The sequence below is a fragment of the Gorilla gorilla genome, chromosome 3 (genome assembly GCF_029281585.2).
Source record: "Gorilla gorilla gorilla isolate KB3781 chromosome 3, NHGRI_mGorGor1-v2.1_pri, whole genome shotgun sequence".
Classification (NCBI taxonomy): domain Eukaryota; kingdom Metazoa; phylum Chordata; class Mammalia; order Primates; family Hominidae; genus Gorilla; species Gorilla gorilla.
Window position 1 is genome coordinate 191,225,030 of NC_073227.2, and position 23,162 is coordinate 191,248,191.

General features: G+C 37.4%; 1 long non-coding RNA gene across 1 annotated transcript in view; it reads left to right on the forward strand.

Annotated features, from left to right (window-relative positions):
- The window catches only part of LOC134758372 (uncharacterized), a 69,711-nt gene extending 50,040 nt beyond the window's left edge, over nucleotides 1-19,671 (forward strand). The window contains exons 3-4 of the long non-coding RNA XR_010133533.1: nucleotides 17,143-17,236; nucleotides 18,911-19,671. This is a non-coding gene — a long non-coding RNA (uncharacterized lncRNA). The remainder of the gene's footprint in view (nucleotides 1-17,142; nucleotides 17,237-18,910) is intronic.
- The last annotated feature ends 3,491 nt before the right edge of the window (nucleotides 19,672-23,162 follow it).

Here is a 23,162-nt window from a genome sequence, read left to right on the forward strand (position 1 = left end):
TGATAAATGGCTATTTTTTACATAGTTGATATGTATCTTTATATATAATGTATAATTTAAAAAGAAATTTCATTATATTCATTTTATTCTACTCTGTAGAGCTAAAAGTAAGCAAAGGGGATCTACTTAAAAATGTTAAATATAGTGAACTCCAAGTTTCTCTTCAAAGAATCAGTATGTCAGTATATTCAGCTCTCTTATTCTCTGTTCTCTATTTTAAAGTTTAACTTCCTGGTTCTCTTCACCCCCTTGCTTCTAGTTTCAGTAAACAACCCCCTCCTAGCCTCTATCACCTGCTCCATCCTGAGTCACCCCTGGTCACTTGCTCTGACCTCAGTCATCCTGAGTCACCTGTTCTGTAACTATTGTTCCCACCAAACTACTCACCCCGCCACTCTGACTTGTACCCATGCTCTCTTTAAAATAGCCAGTCGGAATTAGCTTAGACTGTGTGGTCCAACCCTAGCCAATAGGGGAACGACACAGCAGTAGGGGCTACCTGCTTTAGGGATAAGAACCCCTTCCCCTCCCTTGTTCAGGTGCGCTTTCACCATTTCTCCATTCACGAGTCATACCCTTCTATAGAAGTAAAAATTGCCTTGTTGAGAAAATTAAATTTATGTTCGAGTGTTATTTCTTTGTGGCACCGAAAATTTATTTATAACAGTTATTAGCTTTTTCAGTATTTTTTAGAGGTTGTGAGAATTGAGGAGGAGGAGTCTTAGAGCATTCCAATATTTGTAAAACAAACAAAAAGAACTAAACCCACCTCCCCATCTCGCACACCCCTAACCTGTGAAATTACATTTGTAAGCAAGGCACTTCATAGTAGATGGCTCCGTTTCCTAGAGAGAAAGTTTCCTATCCATCTAGAGCAGTTTTATTGTCCTTATTTCATGTTTCCATAAATCACACTACTCTTTGTTCCTTCTTTGTCACAGTTTTCCCCAAAATGGTAAAAGTTAAAGATGAAACTTTTTAGGCTGCTTGCCATGCTTTTGCATGATTAATTCACACATGAAGAAAACAAAATACCTTTAACTTTTAATTAAAGAATTTACAAAAGGAGAAAAGTGTTTATTGAGTGATAAATAATAATGATTGATTAAAGGAATGTGTAACCAGCTCTATGAGCTATTGAAATATCCTGACAAAAGAGAAAATGGGAAGAATTCTGTTTTGTCAGAATTCCATTTAAAGTAATAGATATTGGGAAGGGGAACCGGGAGATTTCCAGGTAATAGTAAGGCTTTTAGGTGAGTGAGGTCACTGGCTGAGGGAGCCCTCATTTAGAATGGGCAGAGTTATTCAAGTTTCATGATGCCCAAGAGTGGATGTGGGCAGCCAGAGAGCTGATCTGTGGTTTTTTGAAACAGAGTTCCCAGGGCCGTGTTATCTTTCTGTGGTCTTGTTAAACATTTTCATCTCAATTCCCCAGGAATGTGTTTTCTTACGGGAAACATATTCTGACTTTAAAATGTAATTCATTTTTGATACTAGAATTCAATTCATTCAAATTTAGAGTCACCTTTGTTGGAAAAATCTTAACAAAATTTTATTTAAATTACCTTTGTTACACAAAGCCACGTAAAGTGTATTTGGTTTCATGTATGAGTGTGTTTACGAAATGAGGTGTTGGACATAAGTCAATTTCAGAGACTTGAATCGATACAGCCTTTAGTACACTTTTGTGTAGTTCGTTTTATTTTCTCGCATATTTTCTCATACCTAAAAATTCTCATTAGTTTAAAGGAATGTTGGTACTTTTCAGGCTACTAAAGCTTGGCTCATGAATCTCAGGAAGTGTTCAATACTTTATAGTCAGGAAAAATAGATTTTGTATCTTGACCTTTACATTAAGCTTTTCTTTTCAGAACTATATTACCTTGCAAAGTACACAGGGAACTGGAGCCAGCTTGTGACCTTTTGTTAACATGTAGTTTTGAGAAATGGGAAAAAGGCATTTTTATTATCAGGAATTTTATTACCTAAAAGAGTTATGAGTCAGTTGAAAGACCTGCCTTTCTTAAAAAGACAGCTAGCCATATAACTTTGGGACAGATACTCTCTTTTAGAGAATGCTGCAATGCCTGCAGTGCCATCCCAAGGCCATTATGTGAAGTGAGAAGCAAATAGATTGCGGAAGGTGAAGATGCTAAGAGAGGCGAGGAAATACTTGTCGTGTTGCTGTCAGGAACATACATGAACTTGTTTTTATTAGTTAAAATCAGTTTAGTTAATATATAGGGGACTCTAGTGTTAATTGAAAATTCCCCTAGTGGATTAGAAGGCTAAGGGTGATTGGGTAGGGAGGTTAACTTGTTCATTTGTGTATTTTCTGTTTCTTTCCCTGGAATGTATATACAGGGCTTTGTTTGTTTGTTTGTTTCCGTGTTGTTTCCTTAGCACATTGCAGAAAGTAGGTAATCAATATCTGGATAAATAAATGAATGCTAAAACTAGCCAACTAATTTCATTTTAAATTAAGACTTTTCAGGAATCACTATGTTTACTTATTACTCGCTAAGAGCTTGAAAGGCTGAATGTCCCAGGAAGGTAGATTTTATAGACTCAGGGAGTGGGTTGGGACTCAGGAACAATTAAATGAGCAGACTGTGAACTGTTAGCATGCTTTCTACAGTCATGAGGAAGAAGCAAGAGCCTTGCAAGGAATGATGGGATAGCGCCTTTATTGTGGGACAAACTAATTGCTTAATGAATAGCCAATAACATTTCCTCATACTCTGGTTTCTCTTTGGATCTTATAAACCCTTTGCGTTTTACCAAAAAAAAAAAAAAAATCAAAACCAAAACCAAAAAACAAAAACATTTCCTTATGTAAAGGGACATGACTTTTAAAAAATATGAATATTTCCACTTTTCTTGTGGTTCTCCCTCCTGTCCTTCTGTCTTTTCAACCAATTGTCAATCCTTGCCTCAGAAGAGTTTATGATTCTACAGAACAGCAAAGAAAAGCTTTTGGGTTTCAAAGGTATCGACTTTTATGTTGTAAAAATCTCAGGCCCAAAGGGAAAGTTGATGATATAAGAGTGAGGTTCCTGTTTGCATCCTTTTCTCCCACTGCAGGGTTGGGGAAAAGAAGCCCTCTGCACACCAGAATTACCCAGAGACATGGAACACTTAGCACTGCATCATATGTTGGCCTTACAGAGGTCCTCTGTATTCCAGTGTGGGGAAGGAAGTGGTGGTACATTTGCAGAAGGCACTAAATTAAGCGACTCTAATGAACCAGATAGAAGGGGCCACTGCACAGGATTTAGTTTCCTCCTTGAACCATGAAAGAGACCAGGAGAGAATAGGCCTTCCTCTTTGGCAGCCAACATGGAAACAGGATGAACAAGACCAGGAGGAGGTTTTCCTCTGTTTCACAGGTATTCCATATTCACTGGAAACTCATATGCATCCTGGAAAGCAGTTATATTGACTTTCCACCACAAAGTCAACGTTTGCAACAGAAACTAAGTTGTTATAAAAGAAAATAATTGCTTTAATATATGGACTGAAATTTGCACCCAATGCATTTAGATAAACCAGTCATCTGTAACCTGAGTGACCCCACATCATTCAACTTTCTTGAGTCCTCTTTCCTTTAGTATCTAGTGGAATGGTTAAGCCTCTACCCTTTGCATTGTAGAAAATTTGGTGATTCTTATTATCTCCCAGTATTGCTGGGAGTTTCCATTTTCGTGGCATTGTTTGCTGATCTCCGCTTCTAATGAATTCTCTGAGTTTCCTATCTGCAAACTGTTTGATATGGTTTTGATTTGTGCTCCCACCCAAATCTCATGTCGAATTGTAATCCCCAGTGTTGGAAGTGGAGCCTAGTGGGAGGTAATTAGATTATGGGGGTGGTTTCTAATGGTTTAGCACCATTGCCCTAGTGCTATCTTGTGATGGAGTTCTCACAAGATCTGGTTGCTTGAAAGTGTGTAGCACCTCCTCTTTGCAAGTGCGTGCTCTCTCTCTCTGTCTCTCTCTCTCCTGCTGGCCATCTGAAGATGTATTTTCTTCCTCTGCACTTCCACCATAATTGTAAGTTTCCTGAGGCCTTCCCAGTCATGCTTCCTGTACAACCTGCAGAACCATTAGCCAATTAAATGTCTCTTCTTTACAAATTACCCAGCCTCAAGTAGTTCTTTATAGCATTGCAAGAATGAGCTAATACAGAAAAGTGGAACCAGAGAAGTGAGGCATTGTTATAAAATACCTGAAAATGTGGAAGCAACTTTGAAACTGGGTAATGGACAGAGGTTGGAACAGTTTGGAGGGCTCAGAAGAAGAAAGGAAGATGTGGAAAAGTTTGGAACTTCATAGAGACTTGCTAAATGATTGTGACCAAAATGCTGATAGTGATATGGACAATGAAGTCTGGGCTGAGGTGGTCTCAGATGGAGATGAGGAACTTATTGGGAACTGGAGTAAAGGTCACTCTTGCCATGTTTTAGCAAAGAGACTGGCAGAATTGTCCTCCTGCTCTAAGATCTGTGGAACTTTGAACTTGAGAGAGATGATTTAGGGTATCTGGAAGAAGAGATTTCTAAGCAGCAAAGTGCTCAAGAAGTGTCCTGGCTGCTTCTAACATCATATGATTATATTCGTGAGCAAAGAGATTATGTGAAACTGGAACTTATATTTAAAAGGAAAGCAGAGCATATAAATTTGGAAAATTTGCAGCCTGGCCATATTGTAGGAAAGAAAAACCCATTTTCTGGGGAGAAATTTAAGAAAGCTGCAGAAATTTGCATAAACAGAGGAGCTGAAGTTTAATAGCCAAGACAATGGGGAATATGTCTCCAAGACATTTTAGAGACCTTCATGGTAGCCCCTCTCATCACAAGCCTGGAAACCTATGAGGGAAAAATGGTTTCATGGGCCAGGCCCAGGGCCCTGCTGCTGTGTGCAGCCTTGGGACATGGTATCCTGCTTCCCAGCTGCTCCCACTCCAGCCGTGGCTAAAAGGGGTCAAGGTACAGCTCTGGCCATTGCTTCAGAGGGTGCAAGGCTTAAGCCTTAGTGGCTTCCACATGGTGTTAAGCCTGCACATGCACAGAGGGAAAGAGTTAAGGTTTGGGAGCATCCACCTAGATTTCAGAGGATATATGGAAATGCCTGGATGTCTAGTTAGAAGTCTGCTGCAGTGGGGAAGAACCCTTATGGAGAACCTCTACTAGGCCAGAGCAAAGGGAAAATGTGGGGTTGGACTCCCACACAGAGATTCTACTGGGGCACTGCCTAGTAGAGCTGTGAGAAGAAGACCATTGTCCTCCAGACCTCAGAATGGTAGATCCACAGACAGCTTGCACTGTGAGCCTGGAAAAGCCACAGGCACTCAATGCCAGCCCATGAGTGGGCTTTGGAGATTATTTTGGAGCTTTGAGATTTAATGGTTGCCCTGCCGGGTTTTGGACTTTCATGGGGCCTGTAACCCCTTCATCTTGGCCAATTTCCCCCTTTTGGAATGGAACCATTTACCTAGTGCCTGTACCCCCATTGTATCTTGGAAGTAATGAACTTGTTTTTGATTTTAGAGGCTCATAGGCGAAAGTGACTTGCCTTGTCTCAGATGAGACTTTGGACTTGGACTTCTGAGTTCATGCTGGAATGAGTTAAGACTTTGGGGAATTATTGGGAAGGCATGAATGTGTTTTGAAATATGAGAAGGACGTGAGATTTGGGACAATATGGGGGTAGAATGATATGGCTTGGATTTGTGTCCCCACCCAAATCGCATGTTGAATTGTAATCCCCAGTATTGAAAGTGAAACCTGGTGGGAGGTAATTGGATCATGGGGGTGGTTTCTGATGGTTTAGCACCTAGTGCTATCTTGTGACAGAATTCTCATGATATCTGGTGATTAGAAAGTCTGTTATCCCTTTACTATGCAATAAAGACCAATTTCTTACTTCCTTTATTTCTCTAGTGCATCACTAACCGAAACTGATGATAATAGAAGATTTTTAAAGAAGGTTTGAGGTAATGGAAAGGAATAACAGCAAAAATTACTGCAAGCAACTATTGGAAATAGAACATTAGATATTAGAGTCCTAATCATTTCTTCTTTAGGCATCTTCTCGGACATCTTTTCTGTTCTATGAAAATCCCTCTGAGTCAGAAGTCCTAGTGAATTTCTCTGGAGTGGTATTTTGAAGTTCTTAGTGGTCTTCAAAGGTGTACATAAGCAGCAAACAAAACTTATCTTGAGGTATAATCTGAGGTGTAAATAATGAAGAGTTAGAAAGGTGGTCACTGTGCTTAAACAGTGTGGCAAGGTGGGCTGTTTGCTAATCAATAACCTTGTCATCTTCTTCAGCTCCCCTGTACTATGCCCTGTTCTATAGTTTGCTTCAATGCATTCTATCACTCTGTTTGCAGCTCATGCAGAAATACCAGTCATTCACTGTAGCACTTTTCCTGTGTCAGTTCCTAGGTGTGCATCACACCACCAGCATTCTTGAAAATGCTACTTTCAATGGAATACTCTTCATGATATACAGAACTCTTACCCTGAAAAGGTCTACATTGCTCTGCATGATCAGCTTGTTCCACCTAAGCTTTGGTACTACTGAAATTTATTAAGAGGATCCGCTTCAGAGTATTATATAGAAACAACATCCATTCCTAACAAGAACCTTAAAAAAGTCTATTGAACTTTCACAAAGGTGAGGGCAGAGGCATACCAACCTCACTTCTCTGTCATTTAACTGCATTGAAATTCAAAGAGAGCAACTCCGCAAGCATCACGACCTGGTGCTGTTGAGTTGTCTAATCAATGTAACTGTTCAGCCTTGAATAAATTAACATGAAGCAATGTCAGCTCACTGAATGCCAGGAAATGGCATCTTATGGAAGAATGATTAACTTGCTGAAACTGTGAGAGTATGAGATGCCAAGATTTGTTTAGAAAGATTTTCAGCCCTATCAGAGATCACACTAAAAGCAAGCAGTGTGCATACTGACAGATTTCTCTTTGGAAAATGAGTTGGAAGTTGTAGGCAGATCCAACCAGTGCTCCTAAGTTAGGTCAGAGGGATATTAAAGGGAAAGACATGGAGGATGATGCCCCAGATGCACAGTTCAGAAAGGAAGATGAGCCTCCTGAGTTAGTGTTCCATGCTTTTATGGCCTTTCTCTGAGTGATCATGTGTGCCATAAATGCTCATCACCTAAGTCTGTGTTTATTGGCTTTTTTAGTCTGCATATGCCACTTGACCTCTACAAGGGCTGGTGCAAAATCATGCTAACCTTTGTGTCTTGAGTGGCTGAAACATTGCTTTGTGTATAGTGAATCTGCAATGTATGTCTCATGCGGAATGGCATTTATAGCTTAGCCCCTGGACGGAGAACTGGAGCGTAGTGACTGACTCATATCAGCAGTTCAGGACAGCAGAATATGGATAAATATAATAATGAGAAGAGTAAAGACAAGTCAAATTAGAGTAATGATATCTATTGCTATCATTAGCTCAATTATGCTCATCCTGTGCTCTCCTGCCACATTCCAAACACACTGGTCATCTTTAAAAATAAGCCCCTCTCTTCTGCCTGGGATCTTGGTACACACTCTTTCTTCTCCTTAGGACTCTCTCTTGCTTTGAACATGGCCAATGTCTTCTCATCTAATATTATTTTTGTCAGAATGGTGTTTTCTGACCATGAAACCTATTTTTCTCATCTCCCTATTGACCCCAATCACGATCATGGCAGCACTTATAATATCTAATTGATTCATTTATTTGTTTACTTCTTTTATTAGTCTGTATTTCCTATCAGAATACAAGCTCCATGAGGACAAGGACTTTTCTTTTTTACTTATTCTTTCCCCAGTGCCTAGTATGGTGTTTAGCCAAAAGTAGTCTCTCAACAGGTATTTGTTGGCACCTAACTGGTAAATGTTCTCTAATCATTATTACATGTTTTGACACAAATAATGGAAAAATATTTCTAAAGCATAAAATTTGAGGTCATTGTTAGAAGTGTGATGTCAAAGGTAATCTCAGATTTGATTTTCAGGGATAGGATATTCCGTCTGAGTTGAAAATGCCGTGTAGAAAACATTTCATCTTAATCAAATATATGGACAACATCATTTTGAACAAGGACTTTCTAATAGCTGTTATCATATAAATAGTTTGGTCTAAGTCTATTATGCAAACTCAAGAAAATGGACAGTTGTTTGAAAATGATACTTTCATTAATAACATTACAACTTTTAGTCTAGAAATGTTGTGGATCAGTGGTACATAAAATCGATCTTAGTAAAGAGTCACCGTCAATATAATAATATTAAAGCCTCAAAACCATATGTCTTCAGCATGAGGTTGGGACTGGACAGTACAGTAAACAAATCCAACTTACACCACTATAGCCTTTCTCATTTTTGGGGACATGGTTGAGAGTGGAGGAAAGTCCTGGGCTCTAAACTTTAGTACTGTCCCTAACTTGCTGAGTGATTGTGTGCAAAGAACTGTATTTTGCTCTGATATATCTGTAAAATGGGCTGATAGGAATATCTACTTCACAATTTGCTGACTGGATTGAAGTGACATGATATAAAGCAATTAAAACAGGGATTGACACATAGCAAGAGCATAATCTTAGTGCATTGTTATTGATACATATGATTATTTTTATTGACATTTTGCCTCAACTAAGTCATTAGGAGATACAGCACATCCTCTCTACAGAAGTAAGGAAGAGAACACAGAAACAGACCCATATGGACTTACATCTATTTCTCTGCATTATCAATGAATTGAATTTTTCATTGACTTTTGTTGTGTGTGAAACCTGCACAATCCTTACTTCAATTTCACTATGATCCAACTGAATCTTGAAAGTGACCCAAAACACTAGATCATTTATCAGCCTATTGTTACGCACTGCATAAACATGACCTCAGGCAGTACAGATATTTGTCCTATCAATAATTCTCTCTCTTGAAACCACTGTTTTGGGAAAGAAAACTATTATTTTCTTACTGATGACTATCAGGTAAGGGAAGACAATGAGACAACAAATACTGTACTTCTTTAACAGATGGTCCAATGAAACTGGAGATAAATTTTTGGGCAAGAGATACATAGGTTCGTAGTGTGCTAGAAACTATTTTATTAGAGACTTGAAATGCGGGGACGATGCTACTCAAAACAAAAAATTCTGTCAATGATGGGGGTGGAAAATGAGGTCAGAGTTTTTTGCCTGGTCAGTAGTCTGATTATTGACTTCACATTCCTCAAGTGTATGATATTATGTTATATGCTGTGTGTGTGTTTGTCAGACATTTTGTCCTAAGGCTTTATTAATATTAACCTCTCTTTTCTAACGTTGAAGAACAATTAACTTATTTACATTAGACATTTAACTGAATAATGGATACAGGTAGTGTAGTATGATTGCTTTTGAAGTTTTGACCATGCAAATGATAATAGGGCTGTACCATATGTGACCTATTTTATGATTGGCACCAAGATTTGTGAAGGTATCAGCTGCCATGTTCTTAGAAGAGACTGGATGTCCCACACTCCTAGGATAGGGTTCTTTAACTAACATGGTGATTCTATTTTCCTTGCCAAAGAATGATTTGGGAATAATAATAAAAATGATGATGGTAATGATGATAAAAATATTGGTGAACATTTCCTCTGTGATTCTTAGATGCCTGGCATGAGTCTAAGTGCATTCCATGTTTTAATTCAGTTAATTCTATGATCCAGAAACCATTATTATACACATTTTACAGATGAGAAAACTGATTCCCAGGGAGAATAAGAAACCTCCACATATTCAGGAAGTGATAGAAGTGGGACCTAGGCAAGCTAGCTCATGTTCTTTGCTCTTAACATTATATTACATTTTATTATAAATAGACAGGAGACCAAATTCTAGCTAGCAAAATGAGGGAGGAAGTCTCTGGAGAGGTGAATTTTCCTTATTCTTAAGGATAAAGAACTTTCCTTTTCTGAATGTGACTGTGGTTTTTGACCATGAAGGCAACTAAAAAAACAACTTAAGAGTTTCGTGAGCTGTTGAATTAACCAATCCTGTGACAACCTTAGCGCCTAACTTTTTGTTAAATGAGATAATAAGTGTCCTTTCTGTTAATGCCACATTCTTTTTGGGTTGTCTGTTAATTGCAGCTGAAAGAATCATAACTGACATGGACTTTGGATTAAGTTATTTCAAACAACATGTTTCTGACCAAAGAACTCACTTTACATCAAAGAAGTAGGGCAAGAGGATAATGCTCGTGGGATTCAAAGGTGATGGTAAGGCCTATTAAGGTGTCTGTAAAGGCCCATTAAGGCCTACAAGTTAGGAGAGAAACCCTTAAGACCTAGTGTTTGCTAGCGTGACAGGATGACTATAGTCAAAAATAATTTAACTGTACATTTGAAAATAACTAAAAGAGTATAATTGGATTGTTCGGAACACAAAGGATCAATAGTTGAGGGGATGGATCCCCCATTTAACATGATGTGATTATTATGCATTGCATGCCTCTATCAAAATATCTCATATAATCCATAAATATGTACACCTACTATGTACCCACAAAAATTAAAAGTTAAAAAAATTTTTAAAAAGAAGCTGGACTGTTGCCCTAAAAGATACAAACTGACTTCCCCTCCAAACGCTCCCTATTCTGTCTTCTGACACCATTGATTCGTTTTGCCTGTTTGGAACTGTATGTGAATGGCATCATATTACATACACTTTTCTGTGTCTGGTTTCCTTGCTTAACATTATGCTTGGGGGACTCATTTGTGCTGGTTGTGGTATAGTGATAGATTTGCTGAATAGTCTCCTGTCAGATGAATATATCACAGCTTGTTTCTCTTTTCTCCTGTGGATGAAGTTTGGGTTGTTTTCAGGTTTGTTTATTATAAAACGGTCCTCCTGTTCACAATTCTATATCTTTCTTTTGATGAGCCTGTGCGCACGCACACACACACACACACACACACACACACACATATTTCTGTTGGGTATGTGTTAGATTAGAATTGCTGGGTAATGGAATATGCATATGTTCAGCTTAGCTAGCACTAGATACTTCTGACTAGATTTCCAAAAAGATTTTATAAATTTATATTGTCATCAGCAATGGGTGAGAGTTCTGGTTGCTTGACATTCACATCAACACTTGATATTATTCGTCTTTTTATTTTTAGCCAGTCTGCTGGGTGTGTAGCGGTATGTTACCATTTTTTTAAAAAATTTGCATTTCCTTCATGCTAATGTGACTGAGTGTTTTTTGTTTATGGGTTATTTGGATATGTGTTTTAGTGAAATGACTATTTAGGTCTTTGGCTCATTTTATTTATTTATTTTCTTTGTTTTTTAAACTTTTATTTTGGGTTCAGGGGTACATATGCAGGTTTGTTACATAGGTAAACTTGTGTAATGGAGGTTTGTTGTACAGATTATTTCATCACCCAGGTTCTAACCCTAGTACCCAATAGTTATTTTTTTTGGATCCTCTCCCTCCTCCCACCCTCCACCTTAGGTAGGCCCCAGTATGTGTTGTTCTCCTCTATGTGTCCATGTGTTCTCATCATTTAGCTCCCACTTATAAGTGAGGACATGCAGTATTTGGTTTTCTGTTCCTATGTTAGTTTGCTAAAATTAATGGCCTCCGGCTTCATCCATGTTCCTGCAAAAGACATGATCTCGTTCTTTTTTATGGCTGCATAGTATTCCATGGTGTATATATACCACAGTTTTTAAATCTCATCGGCCATTGATGAGCATTTAGGTTGATTATATGTCTTTGCTATTGTGAATAGTGCTGCAATGAACATATGTGTGCATGTGTCTTTATGGTAGAACAATTTATATTCCTTTGGGTATATACTCAGTAATGGGATTACTGGGTTGAATTGTAGTTCTATTTTTAGGTTTTCGAGGAATTGCCACACTGATTTCCACAATGGTTGAACTAATTTACTGTCCCACCAACAGTATATAAGTGTTCCCTTTTCTCTGCAATGTTGCCAGCATCTGTGATATTTTTGACTTTTTAATAATAGCCATTCTGACTGGTGTGAAATCCTTTGTCTATTTTCTATTAGCATGTTTGTCTTTTACTTTTTGATTGTTAGGAATTCATTATATATTTTGCATATGAATCCCTTGTTGAACACATTTGTGGAACAACGGGTTCATATGCAAAGTATATAATGTGGCTTACTATACTTCTTATACTTTTTATATTCTGTGGCTTAATAATGTCTTTTCATGAACAAAATTCTAAATTTTAAAGTAGTGTATTTTATTGGTCCTTTGCTCTGTGACTAGTAATTTTGGGGTCTCAATTAAATAATATCTGCCTATTCCAGGAACATAAAAATATTCTTCTCTCTTCTAGAAATTTATTGTTTTAGTTCTCAAATTTCAACTTACAATCACCTGGAATCATTTGTTTGTGTGTGTGTGTGTCATGAGGTAGAGATTAAGTTTGTTTTTTCACATATCTGTATCTAGATATAACCTAGAATGATTTATTGAAAGAATCATCCTTTTCCAATTGCTCTGTAGCACCACTTTGGAAACATACTATTAAAAAATGTAAGTAAGGGAAGCTAAAGAAGAATGTATTAGGCAATTTTTAGATTTCACATCTAATAAAGAAGCTGAAAATGCTAGCAATACATTTCCTTATGAATAGGATGTGGGTACATGACTTATGCTTTGGTAATCAATTCACTACACAATGATTTGAATAAGGGTTTAGTAGCTGGAAGAATTGGAGACTACAGTAGATCTATTCTGACAATGGGCGTCACCGGCAGCAACAAGAAATAGTGTTGCAAGTCTACTAATGTCCAAAGAACAGAGGTTGTACTTGGCAAACTGGTTATACTACAGAGCCATACAGGCATGAAGTTTGCAAAATTCTAGCTGAAGATCATTATTATGGCAGATAGATCTTGGTTTTGAATCTTGGTTTCACCATTTATTATCTGTGTTACCTTAGACTTTTCTAAGTCTGATTTTTACTCATTTTAAAATTTGAGAATGATAATATTACATTTTCAGTAGTTTGGAAATAATCAATAATGAAGATCTAAAACATCAAGCTCACTGACATGTTATGCAGGCAAACCCAAAATTGATGCTCAATGAATGGTAGCCTGTTGGTCCAAATGCTAACAATGTGTTCAATTTCCTTATATTGATAAGAGAATTCTCACTGGATTTTTGCAGAGAAAAATCTGATTCCAATACAAAGAACCATGTGCCTTATTCTTGGTCGTCAAAGTAACCAGTACATAACATTACTTACAAGAAGCATGACAATGATTTAAGAAAAACTCAGCCCAAATTTATTATTAACTATTGGATGTAGAAGAACCCTTCTAGATGATTAGTAATATTTTTCTTCATGTATTGGTCAGAATATTGACTGAGGACCAACTTAGTTCATTTTAATTTTAAAAATGTAAAGCAGGTACTCTTATTCATATAAAATGAATGTAAGGTCATTATAAAACATTTAAGCAAAGCAGACAGGTTCAAAGTAGAAAGTAGAAAGAAATCCCCAAAACTGAAACTAATTGAAATTTTAACATTAGAAGTCATTTCAGAAATCTTACTAAATATATATACAGGCAGAAAAATGAATCTTTCTCTCTCCATTTGTCTCCTGAATGTATATATATGTATTTCATGCATGAGACAGAAATACTTAATAACATTGGAATCATGTTCTTTTAAAGTAAAATCTGTTCAATTGTACATTAAATAAAAAGAGTTAAAGTGAAATTTCTGGAATTAATAGATTTCAGATGAAGGATAAAGATATAAAGATTTCTTCACCAGAAGTATTAGTCTCTAACACTATTCTAAGTTAATAAAAAGATTAGAAAATTCATGAAGTATGAATCTTTTTTCAATTATACAACATAGTTAAATTGATAATATAGACTGATATATTATGAAAGCTAAAGGATTAACAAAGTGATCCTTTGTCCCGTCTCTCTTTCTTGAGCCTCCAGATTTTGATTTAGGTTATTTTTACTATATTAGAAATTTTTAGAACATTTAAACTGTATTTTAGATATGTCATGTTCCAAGCATTCTACTTAATTTCTATGTTTTATAGTTAATGTTAATTCTTAATCTTTTTAAGGAAGCTTCTTCATTTTCAAATTGTGTACTTGGATTTTCTCTTGTTCATCAATTTTTCAATTGTTTGTTCAAGAAGACCCAGTGGTTTTACATGCTTGGAAATGTCTGCTCATTACTTTTCTTTTCTCTTTTTCTTTTCTTGAGACAGAGTCTAGCTCTGTTGCCCAGGTTGGAGTGTAGCAGCATGATATCCATTCACTGCAACCTCCACCTCCCTGGTTCAAGCGATTGTCCTGCCTCAGCCTCCCAAGTAGCTGGCATTACAGGCATGTACCACCATGCCCAGTTAATTTTTGTATTTTTAGTAGAGACGGGGTTTCACCACATTGGCCAGGCTTGTCTCGAGCTCCTGACCTCAAGTGATCTGCCCGTCTTGGCCTCCCAAAGTGCTGGGATTACAGGTGTGAGCCACCGCATCTGTACTTGCCCATTGCTTTTCTATTAGAGTAATCATTGGATCATTATTACAATATAAAGCCATGCTTTTTTCCCGCTGAGATTTTTGTGGATATTTTCCATTGCTTTCTGATTTTGAATGTTACTGTTCAAAAAGCCAAGTCTGAAGCCAAATGTTTTTTTCTTTCTCTTTTAATGTTGATTTGCTTTTTCTGCCTGGATGCTTCAACAATTCTAACTTCATCTTTAAAATTTAGTAACTTCATGAGAATATACCTGGCTTGCTTATTCTGCAACAGCTTTCATATTAGAAGATATATTTTAAAATTTTTATTTAGTTTTATTTAAAATTTAAAGAAATACTTTTGTATTCTTTCTCCATATACCTTTTCTTTCCTATTTTTCAATGATTGATAGATGTCATTTATCTGCTATTTATATTCACCAATTTCTTTTCATTTGCTTTAAGCTTTTTGTCTTTTTCTCTCTGCATTTATACATGTTTTAAGACATTTTCCATGCTGTAATTTCAATTTTTAACTTGTTTTCTTCTGTTTCTAATTTATGTATTAGGTCTATAATAATAGAATTTTTTGTTTCTCATTTTTTCCCCTTTAGCACTTCAGTTTCCCTAATTTGTTTTATCATCTTGTCTTTGAGTTCTTTTATTGAATTCATTTTCTTCTAAATTATTTTATACTGTGAAGTACTTGTGGGAAATAAGAACTTATTTTGGGTTATGTCTTCTTGATGATGGATTCTTCATATGTTATTCACTAGCTAATTTTTTTTTCAACTGTAGTCTGTTGCCATTGTTTCCATGGCATGCATTTTCATTCGGTTATTGGTTAACAGAGTGCTTTGTCTGGAAGTTTCTGTTATGACATAGTGTGGGTAAATTCTCTTTGCTATAGTTCCTTTGTTTTGGAGAGTTGTTTGATTGTTAATTTAGGTGCTACATTTTGATGGCTTGGTTGTCTGTTCTATCTGCTTTTCTGAAGCCTGAGGGTTCAAGGATTAAAGAATTATAACCCTTGTTCTGGACAATTTGGGTTTGGCTTTCTCACTGAAATCCTACAAATGTCTCCTACTAGGGCCTACCTATTTCCATTGATATTATCTATTTTCTCCATCTGAAGATGGTAAGTTCCAGTATCTGTTTTTGTCTTTCTGAGATCCTCCAGGGGTGCGATCCTCCAGGATCCTCCAGATCCTCCGGGACCTCTAGTATCGAATATCTTCCTGTGTCTTTCTACTCAGCTCTCAGTCACCCTCTCTCTAAGTTGGAGGACATTAGCAGCATTCTTAGAATTTCTTCAACCTAGTCTTTTTCTTTAGTAAGGTTTTTGGAGAATGAGAATCTGTTGGGTGTCTTGTTGGATTCCATGGTATTTATTTATCATACCTATTGTGAATATTCACAGCACTTGCTATAACATTTTGATGTATTTGATTATGTAGCACCACCCCAAACATGCCAAATGTAATGCAAAGTTTATACATATATTTTAAAATACGAACAAATCTGAATTTCTGGCTTATGTTCTGTTTCCATTGCTTGACATTTACAGCATGAAGCTACTTCCCTTCCCTTGTTTGCTTGCTGCTGGTAAATTTGAGGCCATTTACTTTTTCTTTATTTAAAAAAAAAATCTTAACCCGAAAGACTGAGCTATGACTTCATATTAAGCTTTATAGTACAAGGCAAAAAAATGAATTCAAAATAGGGAGTTACATAAAACCAAGTGTATTCGTTCAAGGAGAGTTCATTTTTAACTCTCTTGCCATTATTTACTGGGAACATAAATCTATTGTATTTTAACTTAAAAATGTAATTGTGCTCTAGATTCCAATTATCTTTCTTTTCTCAGCATTTTTATCAAACAAGTCTTAAAATGGGAATTTCAGTGCTTTTTGAATGAATTAATGTATTTTAAATTTTTCCTATATTTTACATAAACACCCTTTTGGAATGTGACTTTTGATAAAAATATTCCTCCTCAGTGAAATGAACCATCCCTGCAACTCTTACAGCAAATACATATAGTTATGCTAGTTTTATCTGTTCCCTGATGGGAAAGTACACAATTATCTATAAGATATTTCAGCCTGTAAGTGTGTTTTATCCTTCTTTGAAGAACCCCCCCCGACACATGTCCGTGTGCACACCCAAAACAGTTTTAATATTACTATAATAATATAGCAAAATGTTTGAAGCTGGGTGCTATAAACTTTAATAAATGCAATGCAGTTTGAGAATCTTAAATTTCTAAGTGGGCTCTTAAAAAACAGACTCTCAATACCTAAATCAGGATTAGTAAAATGATTGCTGAAATGAAGTGTTTTATATTTCTATTGAGGAAGAAATATAAAATACAATATAATTATTATATGAGAAGTTTGAAAGAAAATATTCATTATCTCAATGTTTCTGGACCAAAAAAAAAAATCTTAGTAAAAGTAACATATTGTAAATACAAAAAAGTCTTCATTTTGCTTAACATATAAACATTTTCAAGGAAATTAAACATATCTGGTAGTTTTTAAGAAAATTAAAACTAGAAAATTTGATCCAAATTGTATGTTCTTTTCAGGAGCACGGACTATTCTCTCATGTTGAATGTGGCACTTTTTACATACAAGCAGGAGAGCAACTACACCAAGATTTTGGAAAACATGTTATGTAAGGTAAGATACTACTATTTCTAGTTTAGAAAACTGGAAATCATTTTCTATGAAGAAAAAGTAAGACTTCCAGTATTTAAAAAATTGACTAAATTTGGCTAGGCATGGTGGCTCACCCCTATGATCCCAGCACTTTGGGAGGCCGAGGCAGGTGCATCACTTGAGGCCAGGAGTTCGAGACCAGCCTGGGCGACATGGCAAAACCCCGTCTTACTAAAAATGCAAAAAATTATCCAGATGTGGTAGTGTGTGCCTGTAGTCCCAGCTGCTTGGGAGGCTGAGGCACAAGAATTGCTTGAACCCCGGGGGGTGGAGGTTGCAGTGAGCCAAGATCATGCCACTGCACTCCAGCCTGGGTGACAGGTGACAAAAAAAAAATTTGACTGCCTTTAATAACTATGGCAATTACTGAAATTTATTAAAATATTTACTATCATCAAACATGTGCTACTGTTGTTAATCATATGTATTCTTTTGTTAAATACAGCCATTGTAATAATACCCCAGACAATAGCAAAATGCTAACTATTCTTTACTTGTTTACCTATTCACCTAAATAAGAGCAAATTTACTAGTCTTCTATTTTACTTATGGGAAAAAAACCCATTATTTCCTTAAATGAAGTAAATCATCAATTAAATCAATAAAAGAACTGGTAGTCTATAATCTTAGATCCCAGAATTTTTCCCTAGATGCTTTTAGTTCTACTGGGAACTATAGTACAATAATATTTGAATATTATTAAATTACATTACTTATAAAATTATCAGCTTCAAGGTGTAGATTTTTATTGATCTGATTTTTATTAGCTTAGGTAATAGTTTCCTGTCTTGTTTTTAATCTTTCTTAAGCCAAATTTTATCCCTAAATTAGAAATGTCCTAGAAAGGAGTCTCTCATGCTGAACAGCTTTCTACTTTTCAAGAGGACAGCTACCCTTTCTTTACTTTCTGTCCACTTGTGCTAGTATCTGCTCGTTGTGGGAGAAACACACAGTCACGCTGTGTTTAAAGTCATGCTCATGGCCAGGCACAGTGGCTCATGCCTGTAATCCCAACATTTTGGGAGGCCAAGGCAAGAGGATCTCTTGAGCCCAGGAGTTTGAGACCAGCCTGGGCAACATAGTGAGATCCCATCTCTAAAAAAAAATCATAAAAATAAAAAAAAGAAAAAGGAAAAATAAAGTCATGACCACTAATCTCAAGTGGGCCCTTAGTGCAGTTGGCAATTATACTATTTTTCCCTAGTACTTTAATTCTTCTGCTCTGTCCTAGATAACTGTTTCATGCCTTTTCTTTTTTTTCTTTTCTTTCTTTTTTTTTTTTTTTTGTTTGGTTTTGAGACAGAGCCTTGCTCTGTCACCCAGGCTGGAGAGCAGTGGCATGATCTCAGCTCACTGCAACTTCCGCCTCCCAGGTTTAAGCGATTCTCATGCCTCAGCCTCCCAAGTAGCTGGGATTACAGGCATGTATCACCATGCCCGGCTAATTTCTGTATTTTTTAGTAGAGACGGAGTTTCACTATGTTGCCCAGGCTGGTCTCGAACTCCTGACCTCAAGTGATTTGCCCGACTCGGCCTCCCAAAGTGCTGGGATTACAGGCGTGAGCCACCATGCCCGGCCTCATGCATTTTCTATTTTCAAAACTCTAACATGTTCTTTCCCTTTCTCATTTTCAGTTTTTATTTTTAAAATCAGGAGAGAATTTCTGCAACATTCTATGACCACAGATCCCTACCCATCTGCGCTGGGGCACTTACAGATCACCTTCTCTTCTGAACTTTGTATGAAGTGACCATGTCCCTCCTATCCCTTTCCATGTGCACAAGATCATGTCATCTCTAGCTTATTCAAAGACATTGCCTTAGCAATCTGCCCTTGCCTTCTGTTTCATCAGTTTCTAAGCAACAACTGGAAAGGCCAAAGCCTTACAGGACCAGTCTGGCCAAGGATAGCTACAGCATCTTTCTCATCTGTCTAGCAGGCAGTTTCTATTAGATCATTCCCACAAGTACATACAAGCAGACTTACATTTCTCACCTCACACTTTATAATAAACAAACAACTCCCCAGGCACCCACTTCTCCTCTCCAGGTACAGCCCCATTGTTATCCTTTCCTCCACAACTAAACTTCTTAAGAGAAATTTCTGTACTAGCTGTTTCCTAGTTCTTCCTCATTTTCTCTTGTGACTTCACTCCAGTCAATCCAAGATAACCATTGACCTTTCTGGTGTCAAATCTAACATTTATTTTTTAGGCCATATCTTATTTCATCTTTCCACAACATCTGATACAGTTGATTCCTCTACTTCACCTTCTTCACTTTGCTTGAAGGACACCACAGAAATAGAACATGGCCAGACCCAGAAGTGCCCCTGGGACCCTCTTCCAATTACTATCATTTTCCTTCTCTCCAAGTGAGCCACTTTCTAGCTTTTTATCATCATTACTTTCTTTCTCTTATAGCTTTTCCATTTCACCATGGATTCCTAAAAATTATACTTGATTTTTGTCTGTCTTTTTTTGAGCTTTCTCTAAGGGATTATGCAAAAGACATTATTTTGTGTCAGGCTTCTTTTATTCCACATCATATTTATGAGCTATATCTGCATTGAGAAGAACTATAGGAGTAATTTTCTTCACTTTATACTAGTTCATTAGAGGAAAATATCACAATATATTTATTCTACAGTTGATAGACACGTGAATTTGTCTGGGATCCAGTTCCTGGACCATTTCAGACTCGTGTTCTAGCCTGGCTTCCTAGCTGAGGTGTCTTAGGAATGGTGGTACTGTTCCTAGCTGCTGCTACAGATGGGAAGCCTTCTGTGCTATGCTGCCTGGTGAGAAAGATGCTGTAGCTATGCCCCAGCCAGATTGGTCCTGTAAGGCTTTGGCCTTTCCAGTTGTTGCTTGGAGAAATTGCTGACTCACCTTGGAAAAAGGAGGAGTTAATAGCTCATGGTGGATTTTGACCAATGGAAGATGGAGAAGAGGAAGAAGCTGAGGATAAATTATTTCCTTTTCCAATCACCGATGAACAGATACATGTGAAATGAGGTACTTAGATGGCCTCTTAGAAAACATCCTGGGAGATCAAGGCATCAGTTGCAATTGCTGTCAAATAAAGGCCAGTTCTGTTCCACTTCCCCTGTGTTTTCTCCTCTTCTTTCCATACCTAATTTGGGATTCCTTTTCGACTCACTCCTGTGTCTCTGGAGTCATACTCCTCAATAAAATGGGAGCACGTACACTTTTGACTAAGGCTCTGTTTTCTAGAAAGCCCAGAAAATCCCTCCCAGGACCAGCTACATAGTTGGTTGGACCAAGTGCAATAAAAATACAGGGGCTTTTGCTCAACAATTATTAAGAATGTTAAGATTATGGCAGTAGAACATTAAGCCAAGTGGAGCCCTTCTAAGCTCTGGGTCCTATGTGACCTCACAGGTCATGTGTCCATGAAGCTGACCTTCATTCCTCCCATTCAGCTCCCCACAACCCCCAGTCCTCCAATTCTCCATACCCCTTCCTCAAGTCCTCCACTATTACTTGTTCATGTGTGCTGCTAGAAAATACCTATCTATCATTTATCTATCTATCTTTCTATCATCTCTATATATGGATAGGTGCTTTTTTTTTTTTTTTTTGCCAAACACTAGTTTTCAAAGATGAAGTGCTATTTTTAAAGGGACTCTATTATCCTGGGGAAAAATGTTTACGTATATTAGTGAGGAGGAATTTTTAATGATTAAGCAAGATTATGTCTGTTACACATACTACCATTTGATATATGACAGCTTAACTTTTTTTTTTTTTTTTTGAGACAGAGTCTCGCTCTGTCGCGCAGGCTGGAGTGCAGTGGTGCAATCTCGGCTCACTGCAAGCTCTGCCTCCTGGGTTCATGCCATTCTCCTGCCTCAGCCTCCCGAGTAGCTGGGACTACAGGCACCTGCCACTACGCCTGGCTAATTTTTGTATTTTTAGTAGAGACGGGGTTTCACCATGTTAGCCAGGATGGTCTAGATCTCCTGACCTCGTGATCTGCCCGCCTCAGCCTCCCAAAGTGCTGGGATTACAAAGCAAGAACATCGCCATCTTGGACAAGCCCCTCATTCTAAAGTTTACCTTAATTAAAAAAAAAAAAAAACGCCTAAATCCAAAGGGCATCAGCCTAATGGTTAAGGGCAGCATGAACATAAACCACAAATAACATCTCCAACCAGAAACATTCCAAGCTCCTCCCCAACCAGAGACATGCTAGCCCTGAGATAACCCCCCTCCAGCCAGGAAGTTGCCAAACTCAAGATAACCCTCCTCTGGCTAGAAAGATGTCAGCCCCAAGATAACCTCCCCTCCTCCCAGAGACATTCCAACCCTGCCGTAAAACTTCTCCCTCACACAGAAATATTCCAAGCTTGTAATAAACCCCCTCACCCTAAAACCAATATATAGTCTTAGTCTGTAAGAGAAAGTGCTCCTGACTGAAATCGGCCAGAAGCCCCTCTCATGTTTTATCTAAAATAAACCCATCTTTACTGTCAAGCCACGTTTCATGTTTCTTTCCTATTTCTTTAACTCTTACACAAACTTAATTATTTAATATAGTCATATATAGTTCACCCATATTACTGCTTTATTATTTTAAAATGATTTATTTGGGTGTTTATTAAGTCTTGATTAAGCACATTTACACACACATGTGTCACAATTCTTTGACAAGTTTAAGTTCAGTTCTTGGCACAGGTAGGCATCCCATAAATGGCATTATTCCTGCTTCCCTACCATAAGTCAGTAGCTTTTCCCATCTTTTTCTTTTCCTATCATTGCCCCCCTCCTAGGATTGTCAGATTTTGCATAAATAAAAGTTAAAATTTTTAAAAATGTAAAAATTAATAATTTAAGTATTAGTGAAAATACAGAATGCCCAGTTAACTTTGAATTTTCAGATAACATAATTTTTAGTATAAGAATGTTCCAAGCAATATTTGAGATATAGAGGTATATCCAAATACTTCCCAAAAGTTAAAAAGAAAAAACCTATTCATTATTGACTGGGCACCGTGGCTCACGCCTGTAATCCCAGCATTTTGGGAGGCCAAGGCGGGTGGATCACGAGGTCCAAGAGATCAAGACCATCCTGGCTAACACGGTGAAACCCCGTCTCTACTAAAAATATAAAAAATTAGCCAGGCATGGTGGCACGTGACTGTAATCCCAGCTACTTGGGAGACTGAGGCAGGAGAATTGCTTGAACCCCGGAGGCAGAGGTTGCAGTGAGCCAAGATCATGCCACTGCATTCCAGCCTTGGAGACAGAGCGAGACTCCGTCTCAAAAAAAAACAAAAACAAACAACCTATTCATTGTTTATTTGAAATTCAAATTTAACTGAGTTTCCTGTATTTTCACTGGCAACCCTACCCCTTCCACCACTTTGGATTATAAGGTCTCTGAATACAGGCTTATGCATGCTACACTGTATCTTTACAGTAAAAAGAGCAGTGGTAGGTTCTTAATATGTACTTATAGATTGGAGGAAAAGTCTTCAGGATGAAAAGCATCCCAAACAATCAGATATTTCTTTTTTTGGTATTTATTTATTTATTTATGTTAGTAGAAATGGGGTTTCACCATGTTAGCCAGGCTGGTCTCAAACTCCTGACCTCAGGTGATCCACCTGCCTTGGCCTCCCAAAGTGCTGGGATTACAGGCATGAGCCATCGCGTCCGGCCTACAGTCAGATATTTTTATATAATTTCCCTTAGGACCTTCTAAGCCTAGATTATTTATTAATAATTTATGATCCTATTTATCACGAGCACTGCCTTGAAGTTTATAAGGAAAGCTGTACTATAAGGGAACAAACATTTACCTTGGCAATTCTATAGCATGCCAGCCCAGGAAGACAGTCGCATACAAACCTTTGTGTGTC